The sequence below is a fragment of the Bufo bufo genome, chromosome 1, assembly GCF_905171765.1.
Source record: "Bufo bufo chromosome 1, aBufBuf1.1, whole genome shotgun sequence".
Taxonomy (NCBI): domain Eukaryota; kingdom Metazoa; phylum Chordata; class Amphibia; order Anura; family Bufonidae; genus Bufo; species Bufo bufo.
Genome location: NC_053389.1, coordinates 587,440,108 through 587,460,989, shown reverse-complemented (window position 1 = coordinate 587,460,989; position 20,882 = coordinate 587,440,108). Strand labels below are relative to the sequence as shown.

Sequence of the window (20,882 nt, the reverse complement as noted above, 5' to 3'; positions counted from 1 at the left end):
CTGCCAAAAATTACAAGGAACCGGCACTCCAATACACCCTTTATTACACATAAAGGAGGGCATCATACACACCCTTGAAAAATGATGATTGATGGCCTGCTGGTGACCCTCAAAAACATTAGGAGCAAGGGCCTGCTGGTGACCCTCTAAAACATTAGGGGCGAGGGCCTGCTGCTGATCTGACCACCTAAAACATTAGGGGCGAGGGCCTGCTGCTGATCTGACCACCTAAAACATTAGGGGCGAGGGCCTGCTGCTGATCTGACCACCTAAAACATTAGGGGCGAGGGCCTGCTGCTGATCTAACCACCTAAAACATTAGGGGTGAGGGTCTGCTGCTGATCTGACAATCTAAAACATTAGGGGTGAGGGTCTTCTGCTGATCTGACAATCTAAAACATTAGGGGTGAGGGCCTGCTGCTCAGCTGACCATCTAAAACAGCAGGTTCTCCCATTGACTTCCATTGTGCTCCCAAAGTGTTCTACTCAAGCACCCGAGCACTTTGGTGCTCGATCAACACTAAAAGCGATGTTTCAACCTGTGGTCTTTATCAAGCCAAGCGCTTGATAAAGACCACAGGCCGCAACGTCTCTATGTTTGTTGCTCTTCAATAAACCAAAAGATCATCTGAATATACCGAGTGCTGTGGATTTTCTACATTTTCTATCCTGAGAATAGGTCATAATTATTGGTAATCGGTCAACACCTTTAAACCACACCAAATAGCCGATTGGTGGGGCTGACTTGTGTTGCCCCCCTTCCCCCCCACACTCATCTGATGTTGATGACATAATATGAGGATAGATCATCAGAATCTATGAACTGGAAAACCCATTTAAATATTATTTGTGTCACAGCATTAAATATTTTGCATCTTCAAAGTGTTATTCATATTGTGTTTATCAGATGATAAAAGCCCCCCCAGAACTCTATTTTATTTCCAGCATATAAAGCAACAAAACAGGAAAAACACACTGGGGCAAGGTTAATAATTGCGCAAGGCACTGTATATCAGTCTGTAATTCTGGAAATCTTTGAGGATTAAACAATTAGCATAGCCACTGAGTTATTCAATTAAATGTATCTGTATAGCGCCACCTGATGTTTGTTTGTTTTTTATTTCTTTGTCCTGCTCACTGCAATGGCCGCACATGCTCAGTTTCATCCTTCCATCTGCCTCCTGAGCTGTGATAGGGAGAGCTGAGACACACCTCCTGAGCTGTGATAGGGAGAGCATGGACACGCCCCCTTAGCTGCAGCAGAAAAGACACTCCCCTTGAGCTGCCAGTTTGATATAAATCTAGCAGAAAAATGAATGGGGAGATCTCTGGTTCCATGTGAGGTACAGGGCTGGTTCTAGCTTTGTTAGAAGAAAATTGTGATGTACTACATGATGTCTGATTTAAATTTTTTACATAAGTCATGGGATAACCCCTTTAAATATGATTCCATAAAGTATTTTGTTTTTAAGGAAGTTTTGCACTGCTGGATACAAAATTTGCATTGTATGCCTGACACACTTTGTACACACTTCCTCAAGTTGAGTAGGTGGAGTGGTGGAGCTGGTGTTTTCATGCTGTTTTTTCAGTTTTTTCTTTTCTTCCTACACACTACAAACACATTACATTGGGCATTTGTTTCATAAATTTTTAGCAGGCATTTCATCATGCTCACACAACATATGCATGCTAGGTAGACATTATGCTATCAACCTTATGTTCAAAATGAATCAGAAGTTTTGGAAGCTTTATCCATGATGTATTATGGTACCATCAGAGGTTCTCAGGTCGTAATCTAGATTAATGTATGCATACATTTATTATGCTGCGTCTAACTAACTATTGTAACATAATCTACATGTAATAATCGATATGAAAAGCTACTTGAGCTCACTAAGAATGGCCGAGAAGATTACAAGTAGAAAGTATAATATTTTTTTAGTTATCCCAGAGCAATAGCTAGGCTGTCCTTTGTTCAATTCAGTTTGCTGCCCTAGTCCTGTACTCTATCTATAGACCCTAACAAAAGGCAGAGGGGATTACTGGAACTCCCATCCCCTCCATCCCCCCTTCCCTTGGTCCACATAACCCAAAGCTCATTCCCCTCCAGTTCTTCACTAGATACAGTCTTGGTTCTGCTCACTTAGCTTTAACTAAACTGTTTGTTACATTTTGTGTGGTATTGGCTTTTTACAAAAAAATAAAAAAAATACCACCCTTTTCTCCAATTATTGAATTTTGAGCTAATCATTTTTGGGCCATGTTTCAGTTAACATCTATAAGTATCATTTTCTACTACATTTAAGCTTTGCATTATGGTTTATTTTTATAATGAAATCCAAAAAGCACTGCTGGATCCATTACTTGCTAAATACTAGCAGCACCCCATGGACCCCATTGACTTAGAATGGGATATGTTGAGGAGTCAGTTGTTATTCACATCAAGTGCGGCAGGCAGGGCTAGTTTCCCCATTTATCATGATGGAATCTGTGATGGAGACACCTTCAAAGATGTGAAGATATGATGTGAGCCTTACCAACCTACGGTAATGCATAATTAATTTTTACTAATTATTTAATATATAAATATTTCATTTATCAAAAAACAAATCATAATATTTCCATACAGATTCAAGCATCAATAGTTATTATTTCCATTTTTTTGAACCCTTACCCCCCAATTCCCTACCAACCCCACCACCCTTTTGCGATGCATCTCCCAGCCCCCCCCCCCAAAAAAAAATACATTTTTACTAATTATAATTATTAAATTGTTTAGAGAATGCAGAGCTCTTATCATACTGTCATTACGTGTTTGTGCTTCTTCCATCTTTGATACTAGAGGCCCTAATATGAGCTTCCAAACTGAAGAAGAGGGCTACAGTTAGGGCTTCCATCTCTGATATTGTAAGCCCTAATATGAACTTCCAAACTGAAGAACAGGGCCACAGTTAGGGCTTCCATCTCTGATATTGTAAGCCCTAAAATGAACTTCCAAACTGAAGAACAGGGCCACAGTAAGGGCTTCCATATCTAATATTGTAGGCCCTAATATGAGCTTCCAAACTGAAGAACAGGGCCACAGTTAGGGCTTCCATCTCTGATATTGTAAGCCCTAATATGAGCTTCCAAACTGAAGAACAGGGCCACAGTTAGGGCTTCCATCTCTGATATTGTAAGCCCTAATATGAGCTTCCAAACTGAAGAACAGGGCCACAGTTAGGGCTTCCATCTCTGATATTGTAAGCCCTAATATGAGCTTCCAAACTGAAGAAGAGGGCCACAGCAAGGGCTTCCATCTCTAATATTGTAGGCCCTAATATAAACTTCCAAACTGAAGAAGAGGGCTGCAGTTGTACTTCTGCATCATTCATGCAAGTCTGGTCTTCATGGCTTTGTTTTCCAAGCAGTTGAACTTCATCTAATATGAAATACATGCCTTCTCCTGAGAGGTTACAGGAAAGGCCAGCAGAAATCTTTCTTATATTAATTTTTGCACCTTTCAGATGAAATCTAATTAAAGCTATGAGCTAGTCAATTGAAAATCTCTCTGTGTTTGCTGCTTCTTGTTATATTGATGAGGAGAGCATGGATGTACCAGGCAGGGATTAGTGTTGTGCTGGAGACTCCAGAATACTCCAGACACAATCAATGGCCTCGCTGTCCTGTCTGTTGTCTGTGATTTTATCTTCAGATGGTAGATCACACACCTTAGGAGACACTGGCAAGAAATAAAATCCTGCTTGTACGTGCAAAAGTCAATATCCAGCGTCTCTGTGCCAACAAGGTGAATATTAACTACTCATACATCTGAAATTCTTCATATTTGTGTTCATGGAAGTTAGCAAAATCAGTTCTTTATTAATCCCATCTGTGGTTGTAAATGTTTCTTTAGATGTTGCCCCCATCTCATTTATGGTTTTAATTATGAACTAGGATCTACATTTCCATTTTTACTTTACGTTCCTTCCGAAGATAACGTATGCCTCCTCCTCATTCACTTGTCTTGTCTTCAAGTCAGCTTCTTCCCTCTTCCCATTTTGTCAGCATAATATGCTTTCTGAAACATGTAATTCTTTGCTCAAACATGACATTGATTCGTGCTTTATGTTAAAGTGCATTTTCCCCTGACAATAAATATTTGACGGAGGCAAAGAGACACATCGGCAGAGGATAAAATCTGTACCTAAGCAGCCTAAGCAATGCATTCTGGGTAGTAGCCTTCACAAAAGTGGTGGATGAAAAACTCAAGGAAGACCCAAAGGCTGTGAAACAACACCACTCTCTTCACGTGTGATGGAAGTTCAATGTCATGCGTACTTCACGCCGCTGCCCCCCCCATCCATCGAGCTAGCAGTGACATTCCAAGCTTTTTCCAAGCTCCTCATAAATTAGGTTAGGTGCTAGGAGATTCATGTCAACCCAAACCCTATACAGTCACATCTGTGCTAGCTCTAGCAGCGATGGCCGGGAGAGATGGAGTCATAAAATCCATCATAGTTATGTTTTAACCTCCTGCCCCTGATTTATCTTACAACAATAGAGCTCACCAGAGCTTATAATAATCGTATAAAATCTTCAGGATGTAAAAGAAAAAAGAATTAAATAATATCGAAATAGATCAAATCTCTCCCTTTATGCTTCAAGTGGGCGTTTTATTGCAGCACTTCAGTAGGAACAGACAATTTAGGTAATCAGGAGACGAATCAGGACCTTGACTACTTCAGTTATATAGGATATAAGCTGCAAAATATTTGCTTATGTGCTTATGTGCATATCACACATGATCAGACTGGAGATGTAATAGGCAGATGTCATATGGAGTTTATGTAGTGCCGTTATTGAGTAACAGAGTAAGAGCTTGTTCGCACCAGCTTTGTGTTTTCCGTATTTCTACTCCATCAGAGGAAAAGCTCTTTCTGTTGTTTCTTATTTAACATTGAAGGCAATGAATGACAAACAGAAATGGAAGGTGTTCTGTTTGTATCCTCCATTCAGTCTGTAATGGATGTATTTTTGTATTGTGGAACAGAAATATGGAAAGCACAATGTTGTGTTTGTAAGGAAGAAAGAAGACATTAGTAATATTATTACACTCTACTATCTATCTATCTCATATTTATCTCATATCTATCTATCTATCTATCTATCTATCTATCTATCTATCTATCTATCAATCTATCTATCTATCTATCTCATATACGGTGAGGAACAGAAGTATTTGAACACCCTGCAATTTTGCAAGTTCTCCCACTTAGAAATCACGGAGGGATCTGAAATTCACGTTGTAGGTGCATTCCCACTCTGAGAGAGAATAAATAAAATAAAAAAATCAGGAAATCACATTGTATGATTTTCAAAGAATTTATTTGTCTTGCACTGCTGAACATAAGTATTTGAACACCTGAGAAAATCAGTGTTAGGGTCCATTCACACGTCCGTTTTTTCTTTCCTGATCTGTTCCGTTTTTTTGGAACAGATCTGGACCAGATCTGGACCCATTCATTTTCAATGGGTCCTGGAAAAAAACGGACAGCACATTTAATTTTTTTTTATTTTTTTTTTTAAAGAAATCCAAACAACTTTATTTGCTTATTAAAATTTATACATGTCCGTATGACATACGGATGACATACGGAAACATTTTCAGGAACAACGGATCCGCAAAAAACGGACCGAAAATCGGATTATAGAAAAAAACTGACGTGTGAATGTAGCCTAAATATTTGGTACAGAAACCTTTGTTTGCAATTAAAAAAGGTCAAACGTTTCCTGTAGTTCTTGACCAGGTTTGCACACATTGCAGCAGAGATTTTGGCCCACTCCTCCACACAAATCTCCTCTAGATCTGTCAGGTTTCGGGGCTGTCGCTGAGCAACAAGGAGTTTCAGCTCCCTCCAAAGATGTTCTATTGGATTTAGGTCTGGAGACTGGCTAGGCCACTCCAGAACCTTGATATGCTTCTTACAGAGCCACTCCTTGGTTATCCTGGCTGTGTGCTTCGGTTTGTTGTCATGTTGGAAGACCCAGCCATGACCCATCTTCAATGCCCTGACTGAGGGAAGGAGGTTGTTGCTCAAAATCTCACAATAAATGGCCCCATTCATCCTCTCCTTAATACAGTTCAGTTGTCCTGTCCCCTTCGCAGAAAAGCACCCCCAAAGCATGATGTTACCACCCCCATGTTTCACAGAAGGGATGGTGTTCTTGGGATGCAACTCATCCTTTTTCCTCCAAACACGACGAGTGAAGTTTAGACCAAAAAGTTCTACTTTGGTCTCATCTGACCACATGCCTTTTTCCCATGCCTCCTCTGGATCATCCAGATGGTCATTGGCAAACTTCAGACAGGTCTTGACATGTGATGACTTGAGCAGGGGAACCTTCCGTGCAATGTATGATTTAAAACCATGACTGCGTAGTGTTCTACCGACCTACTGACCTTTGAAACTGTGGTCCCAGCTCTCTTCATGTCATTGACCAGCTCCTTTCTTGTAGTTCTGGGCTGATTCCTCACCTTTCTTATAATCAGTGATACCCCACGAGGTGAGATCTTGCATGGAGCCCCAGTCCGACGGAGACTGACAGTCGTCTTTAGCCTCTTCCATTTTCTAACAATTGCTCCAACAGTTGCTCTATTTTCACCAAGCTGCTTGGCAATTGCCCCGTAGCCATTTCCAGCCTTGTGGAGGTCCACAATTTTGTCTCTGGTGTCTTTTGACAGCTCTTTGGTCTTGCCCATGGTAGTAGTTGACGTCTGACTGACTGTGGGGTGGACAGGGGTCTTTAAAGAGCTCAGACAGGTGCTACTAAGTTAGATTAATGAGTGGAGTAGAGGTGGACTTTTTAAAGGCACAGTAACAGGTCTTTGAGAGCCAGAATTCTTGCTGATTCTCAGGTGTTCAAATACTTATGCTCAGCAGTGCAAGACAAATAAATTCTTTAAAAGTCATACAATGGGATTTTCTGAAAATATTATTTTTTATTCTGTCTCTCAGAGTGGGAATGTACCTACAATGTGAATTTCAGACCCCTCCATGCTTCTGTTCCTCACTGTATATCTCATATCTATCTATCTATCTATCTATCTATCTATCTATCTATCTATCTATCTATCTATCTATCTATCTATCTATCTATCTATCTATCTATCTATCTATCTATCTATCTATCTATCTATCTCATATCTATCTATCTTATATCTATTCTATCTCATATCTATCAGTCTATCTATCTATTTATCTATCTCATATCTATCTTTATTTCTATCTATCTATCTATCGTTTACCTGCAGTGTAATTACATCTCGGCCATTCCATTCACTTTTATGATCTTTCTCAGAAACCTATTTTCCCATTGACTGCATGGGAAATGAGATTCCTAACTGCGTCATGACTGCATCACTACTGCGCTGTGTGGTCGTACCCTTATACCATATGGCAGTCTACCTTTTAGGAGGATATCATTGGCACATTTTCTGTTCTTTTCACAGAGTATGCTTTTCTTGTGGCTGTCATTAGTCTGGATAAAGTTTGTTTTAGCTCTTGAAAGCTCTTTGGAATGGAACGGCGTACTGCATATGTATTTCTGCCATAGTTCTAGACAGAAATATTTCAGTTTGTTCTACAGAACATTCAGTGATGTCAGGCATTGTTTAGTCCTGCTGTTCTTCTAGTGGCTGAATATATATATATATGCTCACAAGTCACAACCAATCAATCCCACAGATTTACCCACAAATGAATCAGCAGATTACCTATGGTTGTGTATAATGCATTCTATTCCTAGGCTGAGATTACATATTCTTCTGATGCGCTGACTGGAAGCCTTTGAGGACATGTAAGAATGTTCCTTAGGTTGAAATGAGGGATTTAAATTAGGTCCAGATAATACACTTTAATTACTCTTATACAATTCCCTTTTTCCTATTTGACTGACATAATAAAAATGCAGCATGGATCTACAGAAGTACTCCTCCCTGCATAAAACCCTGAGAATACTGAGAAGTTCAGGTCATCTGGTTAAGTGCTGTAATGATGTCAGGTACAAACATCAGAGATGTTCTGTATGACAGCATCATGAAATGTACCCTCCACCACCTCCACACCAGGGGAGCAACTACGGTGTGAATGGAGAGCAGCTCCTCACTGAGAGCCAGGGAGATCGGAGGAGCCATGTTCTCCCAGCCACAGGAGAAGCAAATAGGTAGCGTCTCAGCTTCTGGTCCAGGGAATGGGATGTTTGACTGCAACACAGAGGAGTCACAGAGTCAGACATTTCATAAAATCTATTTCTCCTATCTATCTATCTATCTATCTATCTATCTATCTCATATCTATCTATCTATCTATCTATCTATCTATCTATCTATCTATCCATCTATCTATCTATTATCTATCTATCTATCTATCTATCTATCTATCTATCTATCTATCCATCTATGTCATATCTATCTATCTATCTATCTATCTATCTATCTATCTATCTATCTATCTATCTATCTTCTATCTACTGTATATCTCATATCTATCTAATATCTATCTATCTATCTATCTATCTATCTATCTATCTATCTAATATCTATCTATCTATCTCATATCTATCTATCTAATATCTATCTATCTATCTATCTATCTATCTATCTCATATCTATCTATCTATCTATCTATCTATCTATCTATCTAATTAATATCTATCTATCTAATATCTATCTATCTCATATCTATCTATCTATCTAATATCTATCTATCTAATATCTATCTATCTCTATCTTCTATCTATCTATCTATCTATCTATCTATCTATCTATCTATCTATCTAATATCTATCTCCTATCTATCTATCTATCTATCTATCTATCTATCTATCTATCTCATATTTGTCTATCTATCTATCTATCTATCTATCTATCTATCTATCTATCTATCTATCTATCTATCTATCTAGCCTTCCCATATTCGATCACCTCCTTCTCATAGTAGCCTTCCCTGTAGTTCCTGCTATATATGGGGTACAGAGTTGATAGTTACACTGAGCTGTAGTGCCTACGGGGACCCAAAGGTCCACCTGCCACCTCAAAAGACACACACCAGTATTATAAATTACCCATGGTAGGTAGGAGGACCTGTTGCAGATTTTGTTCTGGGGCCCAGAAGCTTCTACCTCTGATATACATCTCTGTGGAATAACATGTGGCTAAACAACTACTGTTCTTAAATGATATCTACAAAAAGAATGGCGCCTGTGTCATCATCATATACTTTAGGCTACTTTCACACTAGCATTTTTTGCGGATCCGTCATGGATCCGCCAAAACGCTTCTATTTCTGATAACACAACCGTGTGCATTGGTTATGAACGGATCCGGTTGTATTATCTTTAACATGGCCAAGACGGATCCGTCATGAACTCCTTTGAAAGTCAATGGGGGACCGATCTGTTTTCTATTGTGTCTGAGAAAACGGATCCAGCACCATTGACTTACATTGTGTGTCAGTACGCACCACATTGCAGGCAGAAATGGGATGGGGACACAACCAAACGGAACGGAATGCATTTTGGTGCATTCTGTTTAGTTCAGTTTTTTCACTATTGACAATGAATCGGGACAAAATGGAAGCATTTTCTTCCGCTATTGAGATCCTATGGAATTGAAAACACTAGTGTCAAAGTAGCCTAATAGTAAAGCAGGAGCAGCTAAGACATTTCCAGTGTCTTATGAAATACTAGATCCTAATCTTTTGTTAAGTCTTATAACATGACGTATAAGAATTATTTTGTAGTTATTTAGCTCTGACATAGGGAAGCAATGGATGGAAAGAAAGTTCATGCCTGAATACGACTCTCAGAACTTGCAGAGAAGAGTAGATCTTACGTGTTCGCACTTACAGCCTTTGGGAATAACATGGTTTTTAAGGATGACTGTGCTGGATATTAGTGCTAAGTCTCACATCTGCCACATTATCCCAGGCTCCATCAAACTTTGCCCCTTGATTAGTGTAGATCTGTTTTGTAAAACGATTAACCCTGCCACTGCATCAACCAAATGCCAAAGTCTAATCCCCTAAAAGTTACAATTCATGTTGCCTTGGTGCTCTGCGGTCCATCTGTGCGAACCCGACCAAGGACAACATCTGCATGGAGCTTTTCTGCCCGTGCTCTCCCCGTGTTCTCCCCGTGTTCTCCCCGTGCTCTCCCCGTGTTCTCCCCATGCTCTCCCCGTGCTCTCCCCGTGTTCTCCCCATGCTCTCCCCGTGCTCTCCCCGTGCTCTCTCCGTGTTCTCCCCATGCTCTCACCGTGCTTTCCCCGTGCTCTCCCCGTGCTCTCCCCGTGCTCTCTCCGTGCTCTCTCCGTGCTCTCTCCGCGTTCTCCCCGTGCTCTCCCGGTGCTCTCCCCGTGCTCTCTCCGTGCTCTCTCCGTGCTCTCTCCGTGCTCTCTCCGTGTTCTCCCCGTGCTCTCCCTGTGCTCTCCCCATGCTCTCCTCATGTTCTCCCCATGTTCTCCCCGTGTTCTCCCCGTGTTCTCCCCAGTTTCCTCTCATTTCCTCCCATGTTCCAAACACATACTAATAGATTCCTTGGATTTCCTTAAAACTGACCCTAGTGAGAATGTCCAGGGCCAACGTGAATGGAGGATATACAGTACAGACCAAAAGTTTGGACACACCTTCTCATTCAAAGAGTTTTCTTTATTTTCATGACTATGAAGGCATCAAAACTATGAATTAACACATGTGGAATTATATAAATAACAAACAAGTGTGAAACAACTGAAAATATGTCATATTCTAGGTTCTTCAAAGTAGCCACCTTTTGCTTTGATTACTGCTTTGCACACTCTTGGCATTCTCTTGATGAGCTTCAAGAGGTACTCCCCTGAAATGGTCTTCCAACAGTCTTAAAGGAGTTCCCAGAGATGCTTAGCACTTATTGGCCCTTTTGCCTTCACTCTGCGGTCCAGCTCACCCCAAACCATCTCGATTGGGTTCAGGTCCGGTGACTGTGGAAGCCAGGTCATCTGGCGCAGCACCCCATCACTCTCCTTCATGGTCAAATAGCCCTTACTTTCAAAGTTTTCCCAATTTTTCGGCTGACTGACTGACCTTCATTTCTTAAAGTAATGATGGCCACTCGTTTTTCTTTACTTAGCTGCTTTTTTCTTGCCATAAAACAAATTCTAACAGTCTATTTAGTAGGACTATAAGCTGTGTATCCACCTGACTTCTCCTCAATGCCACTGATGGTCCCAACCCCATTTATAAGGCAAGCAATCCCACTTATTAAACCTGACAGGGCACACCTGTGAAGTGAAAACCATTTTAGGGGACTACCTCTTGAAGCTCATCAAGAGAATGCCAAGAGTGTGCAAAGCAGTAATCAAAGCAAAAGGTGGCTACTTTGAAGAACCTAGAATATGACATATTTTCAGTTGTTTCACACTTGTTTGTTATGTATATAATTCCACATGTGTTAATTCATAGTTTTGATGCCTTCAGTGTGAATCTACAATTTTCATAGTCATGAAAATATAGAAAACTCTTTGAATGAGAAGGTGTGTCCAAACTTTTGGTCTGTACTGTATATCTGTACCGAATATATCTGTGCTGTATAAGTTTCGATGCATATGTTTAATGATAACCTTAATTTTTTCTTGAAACTATAGAGCTATGATCTCCCCTGGCTAGTGTTGATTGAATCAAGGTCCACTAAGTGAACTTTGATCCGAATTTCAGGGAAAATTTGATTCTCCGCAAAATGGTGAATTTGCTTTTGCTTCGTAGTAGCGAATCGATTTTCACTCAATGTCGAAAAAAAAAAAAAAATATATCATACTTACCTCATCCATTTGATCGCGATGGGCTGGCTGCCAACATCTTGATTGAAGATCTCGCACGCAATCCTGTGTGTGGTGATGTATGACGTCACCACGTTGGCCAACGCCGATATTTTGTGCTAGATTTTCAATCAAGATGTCGGTAGCTGACTCTTTGTGAGCAAATGTATGAGGTGATTATGATTTTTTTTATTATTTTTATTTATTTTACACTGTGTAATTACTGTCAGATTCCACGATCAGCTATGAACGCGGCATCTGAGGGGTACAATAACGAGGGGCGGCGCAATTGCCGTTTCCTGTCATTGAACCCATTACTTACAAAGAAATGCGCTTCTTTTTTTTTGTCAAATTCAGCGAAGCAGCCAAATTTAATTTTTGAATACTTCGCTCATCTCTACTACTGGCATATCTAATTTAGTAAATTCTGGTATTCTTCACGAATTCTGGAACATTTATTCCCATAGAACTGTCTTATACCGTTCTTCTTAGGAATTCATGAATACATTGAAGACTGGATGTTACCGTTCCCCTTGTGTCCTTATATAGTCTGACACTGACAGCACTGATTGGACAGTATCCTAGTATGCAGGGAACGAGTTGTAACTTTATTCATACATTTCTAATAAGAATAATAGAGGAATGGCACAACATATAATTCTATGAATAGAGAAATGTCCCTAAAATACTATGAAAGTACTATTACCACTGCTAATCAGTACTGGTTTTCGATTGTATGCAAACGTGGTAGCTGAATTCAGCAAAGCACTTGTGTATTGGACATGGCAGCCATACCGATTATAGGTCAAAAGAACACAGTGACCTGTATTTTTTGAGAGTATCTAACCTTGGGGTATGATCCTCTATAGCAGGGATGCTCAACCTCCAGCTGTTGTAAAACAACAACTCCCATCATGCCCTGCTATAGGCTGATAGCTGTAGGCTGTCTGGGCATGCTGGGAGTTGTAGTTTTGCAACAGCTGGAGGGCCGCAGGTTGGGCATCCCTGTTCTATAGGGTATAGACATTATGAGTAATGGTGGCATAATGTATTTCTGTATGGTATGTCAGTCCTGCGATTTGATCATTGTGATTAAGCTGTGTATATCACATTTCAAGTGGCAGCAGAGCTATCATTACAGTTTTGCATTTTTAGGCGGAGAGGGTTAAGCTGATGGCAGCAATCCACTGTGTATAGGAATCCCTTTGCTGTGCTTGGCAGACAAGGTAGTGCTGGAGACAGTTCCCAGGTGTCATCACGCTGTGCCTCCTGTGTTAAGCTGTCACATGAGTGCAGGGCAGAGATGCTGCTAGATGTCACCTAGAATTCACATGCTTGTCACTTGACGTGATTCCCATCTTGAAAGAGAGTGTCAGCTGGACGCTGTTGAGGATTATCGGTAAAGACTTATCTTCTAGAACCTCAGAGCAAAGCACAGAGTTAGTATGAGAACATACAGTGGCAGTAAGGTCACCTCGGCACGGTATTTGGGAATGGTGACAGGGGGGGTTATGTTTTTGATATCCCCTTAGCCACTTAGCAGTGTTGATATTGTACCGGCTGAAATGGAACCTAATTGGGAGCCAAGAAAACGTCTACACTACATATATTTAAAGGGCATGCTGGCTTTAACCTTTTAATTGGCAAAACTGCTCTTTTTGCAGTGTATTAGAAGCCATTTAAAGTTTAAAATAAAGTTACGTTATATAGTAGTAGAGCTGAATTATAGCATACTGTAGGCAAAAGCTCAGGCCTCCACCATATGGGGTCTCCAGCAGCTCTAGACTAGAGATGAGCAGATTTCTTAAAGGGGATGTCCCATGATTATTGTAAAAAATGAAAATCAGACATCGTATATTACATGACAATACCTTTCTAATAAATATAGAACCAGCCCTGTACCTCACATGGATCCAGAGATCTCCCCAGTCATTGCTCTGCTAGATTTATATCAAGCTGGCAGCACAAGGGGGAGTGTCTTTTCTGCTGCAGGTCAGGGTGTGTGTCTTAGCTCTGCCTATCACAGCTTAGGAGGCGTGTCCATGCTCTCCCTATCACAGCTCAGGAGGCAGCTGAAGGGTGAAACTGAGCATGTGCGGCCTTCTCATTGAGCAGGACAAAGAAATATGAAAAAAAAAAACAGCAGGTGGCGCTATACAGATAGATTTTATTGAATAACTCAGTGGCTATGCAAAATTTTTAATAACATACAATTACAAAAGTATTCAGATCCAGGTGCTGGTTTGAAAACTGTAGAATTTCTGGTCTCTTGACAGCTCAGAAACACTCATATAAGTCATATATGAATGTATCTATAGTGATTGTTGAAGAGCTGTCAGGAGTTCACAGATAAGGGTTACAGACTGGGCCGTCAGAGCTCCTGTCAGATAGGACTCAGTGTAAACAGAAAGCAAAAGTCTGCAAATACATAGAAGCTGGCAGCTGCAGAGGGAAATGGCTGAAAAACCAGTTGAAAAAACGATTTTGAGCCCCAAATCAGTAGAATGCAATAATAAAACAATCCCCTAAAAATGCCCATATCCTTTAAAACTTGATTTGCATCTGATTTGATTCACTCATCTCTGCACTAGACTTGTTTCCTGACTTGTAGCAACAACTGTCATCTATAACACTGTTATTTGGGCACTGTATAGCACTATCATGCGTTGTATGGTAGTTCTATGTTAGGACTGTATAGCAGTACTATTATTTATCACCGAGTTGTGGTCTTATTCTCTATTTTCCTAAATATGGACTTGTTATACACTTTAACAGACTTTAATCCTGCCTTTCTATAAAAGCAGGGTGTAACGGGCAGAGGGGTGGAACCACTGTGCCAACTAACTGGTTTGGCTTTAGGCTATCCCTAAGGGCGTTGTCCTGGTGATACCCTGGTTTTTACCCTTTAACCCCTGTACAGGGGACTTCACCCCTTCAAACAGCTGATTGGTGGGAGTGGTAAAAGTAAGACCACCAGTGATCTGATGCTGATGGACTATAACTGTAGGCCATCAATTTCTGAAGCCAGAATAATCCTTTAAATCAGACTGACAATTTTTCTCAGATTTCAAACTAAGTTTAGTTTGTAGGTGCGACTGTCCAAAATATTCCGTATTAAGGTGTGAACAGACTTTAACGTATGAAAAAATTTCACAATGTGTTAAAAAATTCGGAAAAGCCAACATAAGGGTATTTTCACACTTGCGGCACAGGATTCCGGCAGGCAGTTCCGTCACCGGAACGGCCTGCCGGATCCGTCAAAACGTATGCAAACTGATGGCATTTGTCAGACGGATCAGGATTCTGATCCATATGACAAATGCATTGAAATGCCGGATCCGTCTCTCCATCTCTCCGGCATTCTGGCAAGTGTTCCGGAATTTTGGACGGAGATAAAACCATGGCATGCTGCGGTATTATCTCCGTCCTGAAAATTCAAAAAGACTGAACAGAAGACATCCTGATCGGATTGCTCTCCATTCAGAATGCATTAGGATAAAACTGGTCAGTTCTTTTCCGGTATTGAGCCCCTAGGACGGAACTCAATGCCGGAAAAGAATAACGCTAGTGTGAAAGTACCCTTAATTCATGTGTTTATTTTATTCATCAGCTTTTATATGTGGCGGTCTGCCAAAAGTCTCATACCTAAGCACGATCAACAGTGGTACACATTTGCCATTTTGCTACTGATTTCTTTGGCAAAATACCTTTGCTTCTTTTGCAAAACAATAGAGTAATTGGAATCTGAAGGCCAACCATCCCTTTGAAGGTCTTAAACAGTTATAGCCAGACTGAGGATTCACTTGGCAGGTGCAGGCCTGTGTTAATGATAAGAGAAGGGATGCAGTTTTTGGTTGTGCAGCTGTCAGCTATAATAGTCACATAACAGAAATCCTCAGTTGATACTGAACAAAAGCAATGCACTGTAGAAGTTAGAAAGGTGTCTGCCGATGGTCTGGTTACATGGATGTTACTGTGTGGAGATAAAGAAATATGTAAATTACATCAGCCAATAAAATTTGTGACTGAAGTCAACATTGAGATATCAATATAGCATAAAGTTCCTCAAATGGAAATGTTCTTGTAACGTCTGATAAATATTCCCTGATGTCACATATATAGGGAGTAGGAGGCCATTTGTTCTTGAGGTAACTGGAGGGCCTAGTGACCCTGTGATGGCTAACCTCCGCCACTCCAACTGTGGTAAAACTACAACTCCCAAGATGCACACTTGCTTGGCTGCTCTCATACCTCCACAGAAATGGAGCTGGGAGTCGTGGTTTCGCCACAGCTGGAGTGCTGGAGGTTAACTATCACTCGGCTCTAGTCTTTCAATATGGTGGCAAAACACCCTTGGCGGATCATGATTATAAAAAAATACTGTTAAGAGTACATGATTGCATGGTTGCGCCAAGATTACATGTGTATGGGGGATCAGGAAGAATAGCTGCCATCTATCTAAAGTTAATGTCCTGCTCTGCCCTACTTAGGTTCACTCCACTCATGATGAAGAATAAGGATTTGCAATTCCCCCTTTTTCTGTAGGCCCTAGAGTAACAACAGTTGGGGCCTTCCTTCTCTTGGCTCTTTTCTCAATATATCCTAAGATTTGCACGTCTAAATGAACCTTTTCTTTTTAATTGAAAAAAGTACAATTTAGTGATACTGTGTCATGAGGTGTCTACCTAGTGGTTGTATAGTGAATTGGAGCCCGTCAAGGTTTTTGCTAGCATGTTGTGATGTATTTGTTTCATGAGAAATTGGAGTTCTTTTTCTACCAAATTCCAGCTGAGATGAAGATGGACACATCTGTTTAAAAGCAGAGTTTATGGTTCATGCAGTCTTGTTGCCCACTAGTCAAAATGTTTTATCCTTTTTGTCCGACCTTAGACTGTTTAGCTTTTTTCCACCAGTTTTCAGTGGTATTGGGCTTTTTTGGAACTTCTTGCTATTTTCATTACATGAATTTTAACTTCTTTACTGTGCCAGCATATTATGCAGAGCACACCGGAGAACTTTATCCATTCATGCTGATCCCTACAGAGTTAAGCTTACAAACTACTGCAGAAGCACACAAATGCAAGAGCCAATTCCATGTGATGCTGGTTAACTCCCTTAATATTTTCAGCTACGCGATCAAAGCCTTGGTAGAGAGTGCCCTCATCAGAACTCAACCAACAACTCCAGCATGGCAGGGTTGCAATTCTAACCCGGCAGCTTCTGTGCCACTCAATTATTTCACTGTGCCATAAAAGGGGAAAGACAATTAAAATCTAGTTTTTGAGTTACATGAACTTAACAAATAAGAACTTTTCTAGGGCTACTTTCACACATGCTGCACCGCAATCCGGCAGGCTGTTCCGGCAGAGAACCGACAGGGATATGGCCACTCTCTGGCATGAATAGAGGGATTCCACCAAAAACCGTTGCATGCAGCAATTGCAATTTTTGACTGGCCAAATTCCAATATTTATGCCGGGGAGCGGCTGGGTTCCCACTGGTTCCCCTTGTAGTCAACAGGGTCCGACGGCCACGCGCTACTATCTGGCTATGCTGGATCCATACAACTCCGCTGGGCTGTATGTGTGAAACTAGTATTATTTGGTTGATAGGTTCATACGATTATTTAGAGTTTAACCTGTTGTGTGACAATGCATTCAATAGTAAAGAATCTATAAAGTAAATACATTGTTAGCTAATGTGTACGGTTGAGATGGTTCATATATTTGGATCTGTTTTGCTTCGGGGCTTTAATGCAAATCAAAGTAAATACCCTTCCACAATTCCTCATTGCCAGCGTTTTTAGAAGATTTGCATAGGTTGACATACTGTAAGCACAGAAACCTCTGAAAAGCATGGATAGAAGTACACAACGGTTACTACACAATAGAAGCACACCCATGTTGAACTAATTTGAGTAAATTATGAATAGACACACTACCCATTGCCTGCAGTGCTGTAATCCTATCAGCTTTGGATGAAATGGATTTAAAATCTTGGCACAAAAGCGTAAAAAGACAAATTCAGAGATTGCATTAATGTGGGAGAAAAAGAGCCATACAGAGGAGGAAAATGAAAAGTTATTGTATGGCAGCTATTCTCTGAAGTCCTGCTGGCAGAAGGAAACTAATAGAAAAGGTGGTCATGAAAGTGATAAAGACTACCAGACAAATAAGGTCACATTCACTTAGCACCGTTGTATGAGGGAGGCTGAAGTGTTACTCAAGTTGTTGCAGTTGCTGAGGTGGTAGATCACAGCTGGGACATTCTGTTTGTATGAAAACACTCTTACTGTTTTACTGAAAATCTTTAGTATTAGATAGTAGAAATAGTACAAAAGAACAACGATATCAGCCCACAAGATAAAAGCATGTTTCCTTCATGTAGGGTCATTGTCATGCTTTTCTCCTATACTATCAGTCTCTTACTGTCTCATATACTAAGAGAGCCTTCATTATTTTTATTCTTCCGTCTCATTCAGTTCATATGTTATTTATCTTATATTATGTTTATATATCTTACTATATACAAACCAACAGAAAAAATGGTGTGGTCCCAAGGCGTGGTGCTCGGGCTCAGACATGTCCTCCACAGTAGGATAGATTGGCTAATCTCAAAATTTTAACATCAGTATAAGGGTTTAGGAAGACCGCAGAGTGCACCTGTCTTTGCAAGTGTTATTATATTGGTATATATCTTACTAGCAGGCAAAAGAGCATATTAAAATGGTGGAAATCCTAAAGATGATCTACAGATCTTAAACAGATTTTCCCATCTGGAACTTTGGTGGCATGTCGATAGGATATACCATCTATGTCAGATAGGTGTAGGTCCCATGTCTAGGAATGGCTCCAATCTCTGGAATGGGACCCTTGAAGTGAACAGAGAGCAACTGCACATGTGCGACCACCCTCCTTTCACGCCTGTGGGAATTCTGAAAATACCTAAGCCCTGGTTCCACTATTTCCGGCAGTCCCATAGCAGTCAATGGAGAGGTGACCGTGTTTGATCGGTTTGCTCTCCATTCCATGCTAAGGGACTTCCAAAAAATAGCTTGGTGCACTCACTTGGCTTTTTGGAACTCCCATCGTGATCAATGGAGTGTGGTCTCCCATGTGAGGTGTTCTTTTCTTCACTTTAAGTCCTATTCTCTAGGTGGGAGCAGGTCCCAGAGGTGGGACCTGCACCTATCTTACACTGATGGCATATATATCAGCGATGTGCCATCAATGTCCCAGATGGGCCAACCCCTTTAAAGGGGTTTTCCGGGACCAGCATATTGATTGCCTATCCTTAGGATACACCACCAATATCAGATCGTTGGGGGGACCATACTCTTAGCACCTCCACTGATTAGCTGATTGAAGGGGCTGCAGTGCTTCTGTACTCCTTTGCTGGCTGGATTTCTGTTTTCATCACATTATACCAATGATGGCGAACCTATGGCACGGGTGCCAGAGGCGGCACTCAGAGCCCTCTCTGTGGGCACCCACACCCTGGAAAACGTCTATGTTGTACCAATATGCCTCAGACTTCCTCCTGTCAGTCATTAGCGCAGGGCGCACTATGAACAGCACAGGCAGCACACTGAATGCAGGCAGGCTATTGTAGATAAATGATAAAGTACATGGAAGATATTCTATATTGGACCGTAGTATTCAGGGTAAATTACTGTGTTGGCACTTTGCGATAAATAAGTGGGTTTATGTTGCAGTTTGGGCACTCGGTCTGTAAAAGGTTTGCCATCACTGCATTATACACTGCTCATTTCTATGGTTACAACCACCCTGCAATCCATCGGTGGTGGTTGAGCTTGCACACTTTTTGCTATAGTGTGCAAGCACGACCACCACTGCTTGATTGCAGGGTGGTCGTAATTATGAAAACAAGCAGTGTATGGAAAAATGAATCCAGCCAGCAAAGGAGGCAATATGGATAATAACAATACATTAGTAAGTGCCTTGTCTTTTTAACTTTTTCTACATGATCAATGCCACTTGCTGAAGTGAAACAACCCCTAACTGTTACACAGTAATTTTTATTTCTGTACATATTTAAAAAATTTGTTCATTTCCATTACAAATCCATCATCGGAAGATCACTTTGAAGTAAGAGCCTCTATTTGCCCTGGAGCTCCTTGATTGTTCCAAGGCCCAGCTTTCAGTCCATTTATCTAGCAGATAAAGACATCTCCTCAGCCGACCCCTAGCCCTACCTTTCTTCCTTTGATTACTTCCTAAATGCATGCTATGTTGGCCTCGCCTGCGCCTCTCCCCCCGTTATCAACCTTCCACACATTTATCTTGCAGCTGTAAAAGCATCATAATAGCGTTTGTCATCTGCCTTAATTCCATCAATGTCAGTCCCATCAGATTATGTTCCTCCTTATTCTGTCTGCTACAAAATTGACCATAACCTTCTTAATGCCGCACTGTAAAATTGTGTCTTTTATCACCAGTGTTGCCTGGCAGCAATCAATAGAACAGAAACTGTCTAGAAATGCCGGAGAGCAAAGTGCATGTTGTAGTTTGCTTTCCATCCTGGGGCAAGACGGATCCGGCATGACCCCCAGTGTAATTCAATGGGGACGGATCCGTTTTCTCTGACACAATCTGACACAATCAAAAACAGATCCGTCCTCCATTGACTTTCAATGGAGTTCATGACGGATCCGTCTTGGCCATGTTAAAGATAATACAACCGGATCCGGTCATAACGGATGCAGATGGTTGTATTATCAGTAACGGAAGCGTTTTTGCTGAACCCTGCCGGATCAAACACTAGTGTGAAGGTAGCCTTAATAAATAGCCCCCATACTGCATATAAATGAGAACCCATAGTGCTTGTATTTTGTAATATATCTAAATACCTGCGTACCAAATTCGGGGATGGTAGTGAGGCAAGGTAGGTTTACATGCTGAACCATAGAACAAACCGCCATACATACAGATCAGTGTGTGTTACCGCTTTACGAAGGATACACGCGCATATCCTGGGCTATTCCACTGCTGATATCATCAGGGCTATGTAATATCTCAGGCTCCACAAT

At 41.0% G+C, this 20,882-nt stretch overlaps 1 protein-coding gene and 1 long non-coding RNA gene across 2 annotated transcripts in view; one reads left to right on the top strand and one right to left on the bottom strand.

Moving 5' to 3' along the window:
* The window catches only part of PLXNA4 (plexin A4), an 810,841-nt gene that overhangs the window by 179,809 nt on the left and 610,150 nt on the right, over nt 1–20,882 (top strand). The gene's annotated exons all lie outside the window — the stretch shown is intronic.
* LOC120984624 lies at nt 325–19,477 on the bottom strand. Its single transcript, XR_005775275.1, has 3 exons — nt 19,260–19,477; nt 11,328–11,339; nt 325–338 (listed from the first exon to the last, which is right to left on the bottom strand). It is a non-coding gene; the product is annotated as an uncharacterized LOC120984624 (long non-coding RNA).